The 13,270-nt window shown below is 37.5% G+C and overlaps 1 protein-coding gene across 20 annotated transcripts in view; it reads left to right on the top strand.

Annotated features, from left to right (window-relative positions):
- The window catches only part of MBD5 (methyl-CpG binding domain protein 5), a 438,647-nt gene that overhangs the window by 59,682 nt on the left and 365,695 nt on the right, over nt 1-13,270 (top strand). For 4 of the 20 annotated variants that reach the window (XM_071216446.1, XM_071216444.1, XM_071216450.1 and 1 more), the window contains exon 1: nt 4,350-4,398. The exons of the other annotated variants lie outside the window; for them this stretch is intronic. The gene's annotated coding sequence lies outside the window, so the exon portion shown is untranslated. Of the gene's footprint in view, nt 1-4,349; nt 4,399-13,270 lie in introns of those variants that run through there. 20 annotated transcript variants of the gene reach the window in all.

Raw genomic sequence — 13,270 nt, 5'->3', positions numbered from 1 at the left:
TGAACAATATGTTTATACCTGTTAGATGATCTGTTCGTTAAAGATGCTCTGAGATATTTTCTCTCTGATAATGCAGCATCATCCTTTTCTCTCTTTGAGTTTCCCCAGATTGTCCTCTGTCCTTAAAATGTTTCCCTTGATGCACAACTATGTGATTATACCAAATACATTTTATTGTACATTTTGGATAAATTGTATGCTTTTTCAATATGTATCAATAAAATGGATTTGTATGAAAAAAAAACAATTGGCCATAAATGTGAAGGCCATAAATTTCTGAACTCTCAAGTCTATTTAATTGGGGGGAAAATGTTTCTGTTGTTAAGCACATTTAAAGAACTACAAAATTTTCAGAGGATGCTAGGTTGGATAACCCTTTTTTAGGGTAAAATGGAATTAGCATTTAACAATACTCTGAATGTTGTTGTCATGAAATTTTGTTCTATAAAAATGTTCACAGTTCTAATACAAGATTTGAAGAACAATGCGAAGAAAATATAAAAAAAAAAAATGTAGACTGTTTATTTTCTTTTTAATGTTTTACATGACCAGGACTTCTAATCTTCTGGTGGAAATCTTAGTAAATACATATATCTGTAGTCCTTGTTTTAACCCCTTTATACCATTGTTCATTCACCTGGAGAACTCATTATTGCTAATTTGACTATACGTTTTACTCTGCTCATACTATCTAGTGTAATACTACTATATATCATAATAGATTATAATGTTTTAAGACCTAGTGAAATCCTAGGAACATATATCTTTAAGTAATGTAATTATGCTTACCTGAAATCTGCATTAGTGGAAATGACTCATAATTTAGTTAAAAATAAGTTTACTAAATTATACTATCTCACACAATATCATCCTTTAGGATTGTATAATTTTAGACACAAAACAGATTCCAGTTTTATTAGGAATCAAACATTTAAAAACTATATGGTTCAAAATATAGGCATTAGTCTTTATAGGTAAAACTTCTGTTTAAGAAATCAACAGGGAAGCGGATTTGGCTCAATGCATACAGCATCCACCTACCACATGGGAGGTCCAAGGTTCAAACCCAGGGCTTCCTGACCCATATGATGAGCTGGCCCATGCACAGTGCTGATGCGCGCAAGGAGTTCTGTGCCACATGGATGTCCCCCACGTAGGAGATCCCCACATGCAAGGAGTGCACTCCTTAAGGAAAGCCGCCCAGCGCAAAAAGTACGCCTGCCCAGAAGTGGCACTGCATACATGGAGAGCTGATGCAGCAAGATGACACAACAGAAAGAGACACAGATTCCAGGTGCCGCTGACAAGAGTACAAGCAGACACAAAAAGAAAACACAGCGAATGGACACAGAGCAGACAGCTGCGGAGGAGTGGTGGGGGACAGACAGGGAAGGGGAGAGAAAAAAATAAAAGAAGAAATCATCAACATGGTTTGATTTGTATCAAAAACAAAAAACAAAGTGTGTTTATTACGTAGCATAGAGAATACTAGAGGGGGAAGCAGATTTGGCTCAGCTGATAGATCGTCCTCCTATCATATGGGAAGTCCAGGCTTCAAACCCAGGGCCTCCTGACCCATGTGGTAAACTCATGCATAGTGCTGATGCATGCAAGGAGTGCCATGCCGCTCAGGGCTGTCCCCCAGGTAGGGGAACCCCATGCACAAGGAGTGCACTCTGCAAGGAGAGCGCCCCACGTGAAAAAAGCGCAGCCTGCCCAGGAATGGTGCCGCACACACAGAGAACTGACACACCAAGATGACGCAACAAAAACACACAAATTCCTGGTGCCGCTGACAAGAATGCAAGCAGACACAGAAGCACACACAGCGAATGGACACAGAGCAGACAGTGGGTTGAGGGGTAGAGAAATAAATAAAAAATAAATCTTTAAGAAACAAGAAAAGAATACTAGGGGGAGCCAATGTAGCTCAAGTGGTTAAACACCTGCTTCGCATGTGTGAGAAGTCTCAGCTTCAATTCTCTGTACCTCCTAAAAAAAAGAAAAATAGTAGATCCTTTTGTGACTTATTTAGGCTTGCTTTTTTTTTTTGGAGACATAATCTATATACCACCCAAGGGTTTCATTGAATGGTAAGTTGAATACTTTTAGATTTAATATAACATATCACTTTAGTTCTTTAGGGAGCATCTGAATTAGTTGTGTGAAAACTGAATAAAATGGGAAGCAGATGTGGCTTAAGTAATAGGGCTTCTGTCTACCATATGGAGGACCCGGGTTCCATCCCTGGGGCCTCCTGGTGAAAAAGAAGAAGAGAGAGCATGCCTGCACAGCGAGTCAGTGCCAGTGTGGTGAGCTGAGTGCCAGCGTGATGAGCCAGTGCCTGAACAAGTGAGTCCACACAGCAAGATGGTGACACAACAAAAGAGATGAAGGGGAGAGTAAAGGTGAAGCGTAGTAGAAACCAGGAACTGAGGTGGCACAGCTGACATGGAACCTCTCTCCACATCAGAGGTCCCCAGGATCAAATCCCAGTGAATCCTAGATACAGAAGATCACACAGTGAATGGACACAGACAGCAAAAACAGCAGGACAGGGGAAGGGGGAGGAGAAGGGTGAAGAAGAAATAAATCTTGGGAAAAAAAGCTAATAAAATGGTACTTGATTGCCCCTGATAAGATCATTACTTTCAGGGACAAGCTCTTATATTATGAATATTATGAATGTATGGTATTTACTTATTCAGAAGTTTTATCATTCCAAATTTTTGTACCCCATGAAACCTACATCAGTTGAATCAGTCTGGATATATAGTGTTTCCTTCCACCAGTGGTAACTGTTTATTGTATGCTTTCTACAAGCTTTCTAAAACACATTATTCTGTTAATGTTCTGGACTACCCATATGCTACTTTAAAGTTTACACTTTTCTTGAAAATGGCATAGGAGATGAAATGAAATAACTAAACAGCTGGAGTGAATACTTAATGGAGGCTTCTTTGCAAACCCAGTGCTTTGGGGCCCTACCACAAGAAGAGGCCCAGAATCCTCACTGAAATATTTCAGTCTCGTAGTACTTGAGTTAATATAAAAAGTCTGCATCCCCTAAAAGTGTAAGATTCCTACCATGATGATTTTCTTTTTTTTTTAAAGCATCACACATTTTTTACTCTTCATCAACTGAATATTTTTCCATACTAGTTCAGGACATTTTTGTTTGTTGTTTTTCGTTGTTGTTATTTTGTTTCTCTCCCTTTCCCCACCTTCCCCCGCCCCTAGTTGTCTGCTTTCTGTGTCTGCTTATATTCTTGTCAGCGGGACTGGGAATCTGTGTCTCTTTTGTTGCGTCATCTTGCTGCATTAGCTCTCCGTGTGTGCGGCACCACTTCTGGGCAGGCTGCACTTTTTTTGCAGTGGGCGACTCTCCTTACTGGGCGCACTCCTTGGGCGTGGGGTTCCCCTACGCAGGGGACACCCTTGCATGGCACGACACTCCTTGCACATATCAGCGCTGCACGTGGGCCAGGGGATGTGATAGGCAGATGCTCTATCGATTGAGCCAAATCCATTTCCCCATGATGGTTTTCTATTACTTAGTGCTAGGAAGATAGATCAGATCAAGACCCGTACTATAGTGAGGGAGTCAGTTTAGAAGAGAAAAAGTTCACTGTTAATTTTAGATGTACTGTTTTTTTGTTTGCTTTCTGTGGGGTTTTTTGTGTATTTTTTTGGGTATAGGTAAATGTTCATTAAACCTTTACTCTTGATGTGCAAATTAAACTTTTAGAGTTAGGCAAGGGCACATTGCTAAAAGTCGTGGTTTTGAAGTCCATGTTAAAATTTAGTATCGTAATGGTTTTTCATGAATCATAAATGGTTTTCTTTTCCTTCTTTCCTTTCACTAACATTTAAAAGCATTGCCTCTGTGAAAAACAACTGAAGTGACCATCAGTAAGGGATTATTCAAATACCTTCTTATAATGGCATAAGAATGGTCATTTAAAATGACAGATATAGGAATAAAAATTAACACTTATTAAGCATATATTTAATATGTTGGCTACTATTCTGAGTGATTAGGATGGATTATCTCATTGTATACTTCAACGACCCCATGAGATAGGTACTATTTTTTTCTCCATTTTAAAAATAATTTACCTGAGATAAAAGAAATTTGCCCAAGGTCACACAGCTATTAAGAAAGAGGTAGGTTATGGACACAGATAGTTTTATTCCAGAGGCGGTGCTATTAACTACACTGTTACTTAGATCTATGTTGCTCATGTGGAAATGTGCATTATTTATAAAACAATAGGTCAAAGAGTATATTACATACAGTGTAGTTCTATTTGTACAAAATTATTGACCCTGATTAATTTTGGCTTACAGGTTATCAGGTGATGTTCTTTCTTTTTTCCTCTTATGAATATTTTTAAGGTAAGCATTTATGCTTTTCCAGTTAGAAAAAGTAAATAAAGCTTTTGTATTTTGTAAACAGTAAATAAACCACTGGCCAGACTATTCTCTCCACTGATTATTACTGTTTGTTTATTCCTTTCTTCATCCTTTTGCTTTAATTTTTACAAAGTAGCAGTAATACTGCTCATCTGCTTACCTTCAGCAGTTCTCTCATGTTAGAAGGACCTATTATGTTCGTAATTTGTATGTGTCTTATATTTTTATTGCTTTGGATGCTTCCTGTTTCCTCTGTAAACCTCCATAGTATTTAGCTTGGTGCTATTTTACATAGACTTTCCATAAATATTGATGAAACACACAAACTCTAAATGAAAGCATTTTGGTTAAACAGTACAGGTTATACTAATTCCTTTTAGAAAGAAAGTTTGTGAATGTATGTAAATGTTACAACTTTTATATAAATTATCTTGAGATAAGTTCATGAAAACCATGAATGACTAGAAGCAATAAAAACTGTCTTTGAGCATGGTTCTTGAGTCAGTATTAATTAATTATATCTCAGGGGTTATTATATTTTATTTATGTTCCCTTATTTTATATTAGTTACTTTGTTTTAAAATTATCATGTTAAGGATTTATATTTGTGTTGTGTATTAATTGAGTCATACAACAAACATTTATTAAATGCATAGCTTTTGCCTTGCTGAATTGAAGATGCAGTGATGAAAAATACCCCTTCCTGCAAGGCATTTAACAGTTTAGTGAGAGAGATAAGCAAGAAAATAGAAAATCATATAAAGTACAGTTTGTAAATGAGGGAATTGGAGCTTGGAATTGGAGCTGAATCTTGAAGGATGAAATAGAATTTGTCTGATGAAGAGAGAGTAGGATAGGGTCAGAGATTGGCTAAGTTTCTGAAACAGCATATGCAAGTATTTAGAAAGTAAGAATTTTATAGCTTGATGTTTACAAGAAATGCAAGGAACTCTTTAGAGCAAAAACCTAAAGATAATATTGAAAGGGAGTATGGAAAGATGGAGCTGAAAAAGCAGACAAGGAACAAATAATAAAGGTTCTTACACTGCAGGCAAGTGACTAAGGATTTTTGTGGGGGATGGAATATATGATATTTGAATTGTGGGTTTTTGGGTTTTTTTTTTAAGATTGGTTTTTTTATTATTCCCCTGTTCCCCTCTGCCCTCTGTGTCCATTCACTGTGTATTCTTCTGTGTCTGCTTGTATTCTCATTAGGTGGCTCCAGGAACCTATCCTGGGACCTTCTGGAGTGGGAGAGAGGCGATTACTCTCTTATGCCACCTCATCTCCCTGTTCTGCTACGTCTTCTTATTTTCTCTCCTCTGTGTCTCTTGTTACATCATCTTGCTGCACCAGCTCTCCAGGTTGGCTGGCACTCCTGCACAGGGCAGCTTTCCCGCACTAGGCAGCATTCTTACACAGGGCAGCACTCCTGTGCATGGTGACATTCCCACATGGGCCAACACTCCACGTGGGCCAACACTCCACATGGGCCAGCTCACCATATGGAACAGCTTGCCCTCACAAGGAGGCCCTGGGCATCAATCCCTGGACCTCCTATATGGTAGGCGGGAGCCCAATTAATTGTGCCACATCCGTTTCCCTGAATTGTGTTTTGAGTTGTTCAGGATGCTTTCAGTAATCCAAGTGAGAACATATGAGCCATTCAGCTGAGGAAGAGGCAGTGTAAAAAGAAGATAAATTTGAAAGATATTTTTAAAATTGAGTGAAAGATGGGTTACAGGGAAGGACAGCTCCCAGATTTGTGGCTTAAGTGACAAAGCCACTTGATCACTTCTTCCTTCAGACATTTTTTTTTCCACTTGTTTTCCAGGACCTGACAATCTGTTGGTTTTTCTCTCTCACTGATTACTTCTTCTGGGTCTTCAGTGATTTCTTTTATTCTCCATAATTTGTTAATGTTGTAATGTTTTAGATGTCAACCATTGGACTCCCATTCTTCTGCTTCCACTTAGTCCTTCAGTGGTCTCATCCAGTGTCATGATTACAATCTATTTGCCTATAGCTCCAAATTTCCCTACCCCAGACATCAGTACCAGACTCCCGACTTATATATGCAAATGCCTCTTCAATCCTCCACTTAGATATTCAAAACTGGACCTCTGATCTTACTTCCCAAAGTTGCTCTACCTGAATTCTTCCCTTATGTAATTAATGACAGTTCCATTCTTTGAGTAGTTTAGGCTAAAATTTTTGCCTTTTCACACCACATATCCAAAGTATTAGAAAATTATGTGGTAAGCACATTTGGCTAAACTGATAGAGTGTCTGCCTACCACATAGGAGGTTCAGGGTTCAAACCCAAGGCCTCTTAGCCCACGCGCAGTGCTGATGCGTGCAAGGAGTGCCGTGCCACACAGGAGTGTCCCGGGCGTAGGGGGGCCCCACGCACAAGGATTACACCCCTCAAGGAGAGCCGCCACAGGAGACAAAGCACAGACTGCCCAGGAGTGGCATTGCACGCACAGAGCTGACAGAAAGATGACTCAACAAAAAAGAGACACAGTATCCCAGTACTGCTGACAAGAATGCAGGTGAACACAGAAGAAAACGCAGCGACACAGAAAAATATGCAGCAAATGGACACAGAGAGCAGACAATGGGGCGTGGGGAAGGGGAGAGAAATAAACAATAAACTGAAAAAGAAAAATTATGTAACCTGTGTTTTTAATATATATCCAGAATCGCACCACTTATATCACTTCCACTTCATACAGTCTATTAGAACTAAAAAGGGATTTTTTGGATTTCCTAATATAGAAGCCAATAGTGACCTCTAAAAGAGCATTTTGTGTGGAATGATATGTTTACCATGTCAGTCTTATTTGTCCTTGTATTTTATACCCATAATAGTAATTTTAGCTACTAAATGGAGAAATGGAGACTGTTGTTTTCAAGGAACTTTGCTTTTCAGGGAATTAGAAAAGGGGATGGGGTATAGAGTTGAGAACATAATTTTTTAAAATCAAAGAAATTTGAGCATATTTTTATGCTTTGAGTGTAAATAAAACCAGTACAGAAGGAAATGATGAATTTGTAGAAATAATGAAAGGACTATATGCCATCACCTTCTAAAATCTTACTCCAATATTATAGTTTCTTAAAATAAAGCCCTACTCTCTATCACTTACATGACTCTTAATTTCTTCTAACCTCATTTCATTCTCATTCAGCCTAGACCTAGATCTCATTCAGCGTAGATTTATTACTTTGACCATTTCCTTGCCTTGCCCCTAGCTTCATCACCATCTAATACTTCCCAGTGTGCCAACCCTGATTGGTTATTTGCCTTCTTTCTTTTTTTAAGCAGTTTTATTGAGATATATTCACATACCATACGTTCTATCCAAAATGTACCATCAGTGGCTTTTAGTATAATCCCAGTGTTGTGAATTCATCATCACAAAAAATTTTAGACCAATTTCATTATCCAAAAAAAGAAAAGCTCCACACCCTTATCAGTCACCTTAATCCCTCTATCTGCCTTCTGTTCTTATACCCAAGCTACTTGGCATAACTTTAGAAAATCATATAGTTCTATAGGTTGTTGTCACTGTATATATATATAAAGTCTCCATTTCATCTTAATTCTCAGCTCTGCAAGTCTGTAAGTTCCTTGAAGGCAGGGACTACTTTTTGTTCATTGCTGAAAGTATCTAATTTCAAAATGAATCACCATACTTTGTGTTTATAAGTATGTTGCCTTTAGGCTTTTCAGTTTGGTGGCAGCATGATGTAATGAAACAGATTATACTTTGGAGTCAGGAATTTCTCGATATAATTCCCAGTTCTGTTGCTCTGTATCTATATGACTCCTGGTGTCACTTAACCTCTCTTAACTACAATTTCCTTATTAAACTGGGATATTGTTAGAGAATTTTAGAGGTTTGAGAACATAACATATTTTAAGTACCCACCAGATAATGCACACTTGGTGCATTTTCGAATACCCTTGTACCTGTTTCCCTTTCCTTGAACATGCCAAGATTTTAAAATAAGAACTATGTAAGTAGAGGTCAGTTTTTACAATAGCAAGTAATAGCAGGTATCACTACATTGTCTTTTAGAGAGGATACCATAGGGTTGAAGTGTTGGGAGGAATTGTTTATTATTTTCTGTGTTATCCTTTTTAAATTTTAAATTTTAAACTATTTTTCACAAGTTAAAAAAATAGGATGAAGAGTTCCCTTATTTTCCTCACCTGGCTATTCCCAATGTTAATACATCTTACATAAAACATAGTAAGAGCAGGAAATTAACTATATAGAACTGGGGACCTTATTTGTATTTCACCAGTTTTTCCACTGTGTCCTTTTTCTGTTTTAGAATCTCATCCAGGATGCTCCTTAGTGTCCTCTAATCTATAGCAGTTTCTTCTCCTTTCTTTGTCTTTCATGACCTTGATATTTTTTAAGAGTTTTATGAGCTATTTCGTATAATGTCTCTGTGTTTGAATTTAACTTGGAATGAGGTGGTACATTTTTGGTAAGACTAGTACAGAAATGATGCTGTGTCCTTCTCAATGCATTAGGGGGTTCATGGTGTCAATATCTTAATACTGGTGATATTTATCTTGATTATTAACTTGATATCTGCTGAGTGACTCCATTGTAAAGTTATTATCATTCCTTTTGTATTTTGGTAGGTATTTTGGAGATACTTTGGAAGTTTGCAATTCCTGTCTCTCCTCAAACTTTTGCCCCTGAATTTTAGCATCCCATGGTGGATCCTGTTTGCAATATTTATTACTGTGGGATTTCCAAATGGGATTCTCTATTTCCCCTTTCTTCTACGTATATCAGTTGGAATTCTTTTTTTTTTTTTTAAGATTTATTTTTATTTATTTCTCCCCCACCCCACCCCGTTCCCCCCCGTTGTCTGCTCTCTGTGTCCATTTGCTGTGTATTCTTCTGTCTCTGTTTGTATTCTCATTAGGTGGCTCTGGGAACTGATCCTGGGACCTTCTGGAGCGGGAGCGAGGCGATTACTTTCTTATTGCCATCTCAGTTCCCCCTTATCATTTTCTCTCCTATGTCTCTTGTTGCATCATCTTGCTGCACCAGCTCTTCACTTCAGCAGGCACTCCTGCATGGGTTGGCTTTTCCTGCACGAGTTGGCATTCCCACGCAGGGCGGCCCTCCTGTGCGGGGCCTCATTACTCTCTGAGCCAGCACTCCATCTGGCCAGCTCGCCCTCACCAGGAGGCCCTGGGCATCGAACCCTGGACCTCCTATATGGTAGACGGGAGCCCAATTGATTGAGCCACATCCGTCTCCCTCCGTTGGAATTCTAATGCGAGAAAGAGCTGTCTCTTCTTTATTCATTCATTCATTCATTCATTCATTTTACTTGATTGTATATGCTGAAATCATTTTGCCTGGCAGAAAGTACGTATTTACTAATTTCCTTTTTTTTTTTTTTTTTTTTAAGAATGGATGGGTGGAAAGATGGGATTATTGTGTGCCAGATCAGGTGCCAAAGCTCTTGATAATATGGGTGGTGATTAGGAGATCTATACTAGATATTTGGAAATGGAAAAGAGAAGGTATAATTGGGAAATAATAACACTCAAAGGAATAGGATTCTTACATGAGGATATTGCAGTAATGATTTGGAAATGATCATGAATAACTAGGAACAATGCTGACTTTCTGTTTCTCCCAGACTCTTATAATACTGTATAAGGAACTTGGGAAAAGAAAGGCTTCTGCTAGAGAGGAAAACCTGAGAAAGGTATCCTCTGGGCTTCTGTAGGTCTCCATAGCAAGCATTCTGTGAAGACAGTTCGGTGTAGAGGATTGTTACTTAATAAAGTCATAAATAACAGTTCGAGAGGTGTGTGAGAAAAGCTTAGAGGGAAGGAATTATGAGAAATATGGCTCAGTGAGGAAGCAACCCAGAGTACAATGAGATAACTAAGAAAGACTACAGATGACTATAGAAAAGAAGTTCTTGAGGGGCATGGCCCTCAATGACAGAACTGAGTCAGAAGCACAGGTAAAAACTGATTGATGCTGTTTGAAAACAGAATGGGGGTCTCAGACCTGGCCCACTGTATCTCTCTTCCTATTCTGACCTTTGTCCTATGACCTATCTCACCTAAAGCACTAGACTGGGCTAAAAGAAATGGAAACAATTATCGTGCAAGTGCTGTGTTATGAAGCTACTGTAACAGTTTTCACCCATAAATATTTCTCTATGTGTATCTTATAGACAAGGTCTCAGTTTTGAAATAACCACAATACCATTCCCATACTTCTAAACATTAAAATTAGACCTTAATTATCATCATACGTTGATTTTCAAAATTTTCTGGCGAACTTATAAGTTTGTTTGTCTTTATGCAGCTGTTTGAATCAGGATGTAAATAAGATCAATATATTGCAATTGAGATTTCTCTGAAGTAATCCTGAATCTATGGGTTTCATCTGTTGCCTTTCTTCTCCCCTTGCAATTTGCTTAAGTTTCCACCATCTGGATTTTACTGATTGCATTCCTGTTGTATTGTTGGATGCTCCTTGTCAATTGGGTAGGCTTGATTTGGACACTTGATCAAATTCATGTTCAATTGTTTTTTTTTTTAACTTTGGCAAGAATATTTCATGGGTTGTTTTGTCTGTTTCTATCAGTGGCTTTGTATTGAATATGTTTTCAGCTAGTCATTTATGATCATTGCCAAGAACCCCTGTTTCATTAAGAATTACTGCAAAAGAAGAGTGATATTTTAATTCTTCCTTCTTCGTCTATTAGCTGGAATACTTTGCAAAGAGAAACTTTCCCTCATTGATTATTTGGTTTCTCCAAGGTAAAGTTTATAAAACTTGTTCACAGATTTTCATTTATTCTTATAAAATCTGGCATGCTTTTTTAAAGAAAATTTGGAAAATAAAGATAGATTTAAACATTTTAAAATTGCAACCCAGAGATAACCATTGTTAGCATTTTTGTATTTCTTGGTTTTTTTAAGCAGAGTCAAAATGAAATTAATGTAAACACACACATAATATGTACATACCAGCATGTATATTGCTCCTTTCATTTACTATATCATAAGCATTTTCTTTTGTCATTAATATTATTAATAAGTTTATTATTAGTCTTTTCTTGATTTCATATATTGTGTGTACCTAATTTATTTATCCTTTTCTGTCTTCAGACATTTGGGTTATTTCCAAGTTTTCACTATTTTAAATCTATGGTATTTACATATCTTAGGGATTATTTGCTTTTAAGGTACAGAATCCACTTCTGCTCATTTAAACAAAGTAATTAGAAGTCTACAGAGGTATTTCAGGAGCAGGAAGTACAGCTAGTATTCATATGGAACTACAGTCAGGAACTTAAGTTTTCTGTCTCTTGCTTGAGATGTTCATCTCTCCTCTTTCATTCTCTGTGTGCCACCAATTTTTTTCCCTCTCTCTTTGTAGAAACTGATTTACTTTGTTCTTCTTGCAGAAGGATCTAACATCGCCATTCCCACTTTATCTTACCTCCTGTTATTGCCCCTTTGTTTTGAATCCAAATGCTAGAGATAGGGAATCTATTTAACTTAGCCTAATCAGTGGATTGGCTCCACTGGCATAAGTAAACCCCTGTGTGCAACAGATACTCTGGCTAAAGGGTGGGCTCATATAACATAAAATATAACTCATGAGGACATGGAGGGAAACAGGGAAAGGCTATTCTCAGAGAAGTGGAATGAAGCTTGAGTTCTGTGAAGGTATGATAGGTTCATAGAAGGAACTGATGAGCTATAGAAGATAAATACTTTTCATATCACTGCATTGTTTTTAAGTGTTGTGTGTTTCACTCCCATCACCACATCCTATTTCCCCTTCCCTTAAAGCTTACCAAAATTAATTCTAAGTAATATTAAGTAGTAATAAGAATGATATCTATAACATGCTTTTTTAACCATTTGTATTTTATTTTTTACTCATCTATAAATTTTATTTTCATATCCTTTCTCCTTTTTTCTGTTGTGTTTTTAATTCTTTTTCCATCAATTTGTGTAAACCCTTTATAAGTTAAGATTATAAGCCCTTGGCTAATATCTGTAGTAACTATTTAGTATATTTCTTGGTTTTTGCCTTTGTTTATGATATATTTTAATGTATAGAAGTTGTAAATTTCTGTAGAGTAAAACCTGTCAATATTTTTCCATTGATAATAAGCTTAGAAAATTCTCTTCTAGAAATCTTGTAGGGAAACGGACTTAGCCCAGTGGTTAGGGTGTCCGTCTACCACAGGGGAGGTCCGCTGTTCAAACCCCGGGCCTCCTTGACCCGTGTGGAGCTGGCCCATACTCAGTGCTGATGCGCGCAAGGAGTGCCCTGCCATGCAGGGGTGTCCCCCATGTAGGGGAGCCCCACGCGCAAGGAGTGTGCCTGTGTGAAAAAGAAAGTGCAGCCTGCCCAGAAACAAGACGCAGCAAATAGACACCGAGAACAGACAACGGGGGGGGGGGGGGATTAAATAAATAAATAAATCTTTAAAAAAAAAAAATCTTGTAAATATATATCTGTAACTATTTCTAATCTTTAAAGTTTTTAATTAATGATTTAATCTAAAATACATTAACTTGTATTTTAGCTGTTATTTTTCTAAATAGCTGGAAAATTTCCTCATTATATTTAATAAATAATCTGTTCTCCTCCCCCCTTGCCCAGTGACTTCTGATCACTTTACATTTTATTTGCTTTGCTAATAAATGTACTAGTATCAAACAATCCTTAAATTTCTGGAATAGATTTTACTTGAACCCAAGTAGATAATTCCATAGAGTAGATCCTTGATAATTGGTTAATTATTGGTGATTTTAGTTTTCTTTATA

Source organism: Dasypus novemcinctus, chromosome 7 (assembly GCF_030445035.2).
Source record: "Dasypus novemcinctus isolate mDasNov1 chromosome 7, mDasNov1.1.hap2, whole genome shotgun sequence".
Taxonomy (NCBI): domain Eukaryota; kingdom Metazoa; phylum Chordata; class Mammalia; order Cingulata; family Dasypodidae; genus Dasypus; species Dasypus novemcinctus.
The sequence above is the reverse complement of the archived record's forward strand: the minus strand, read 5'-3'. Positions and strand labels throughout refer to the sequence as shown.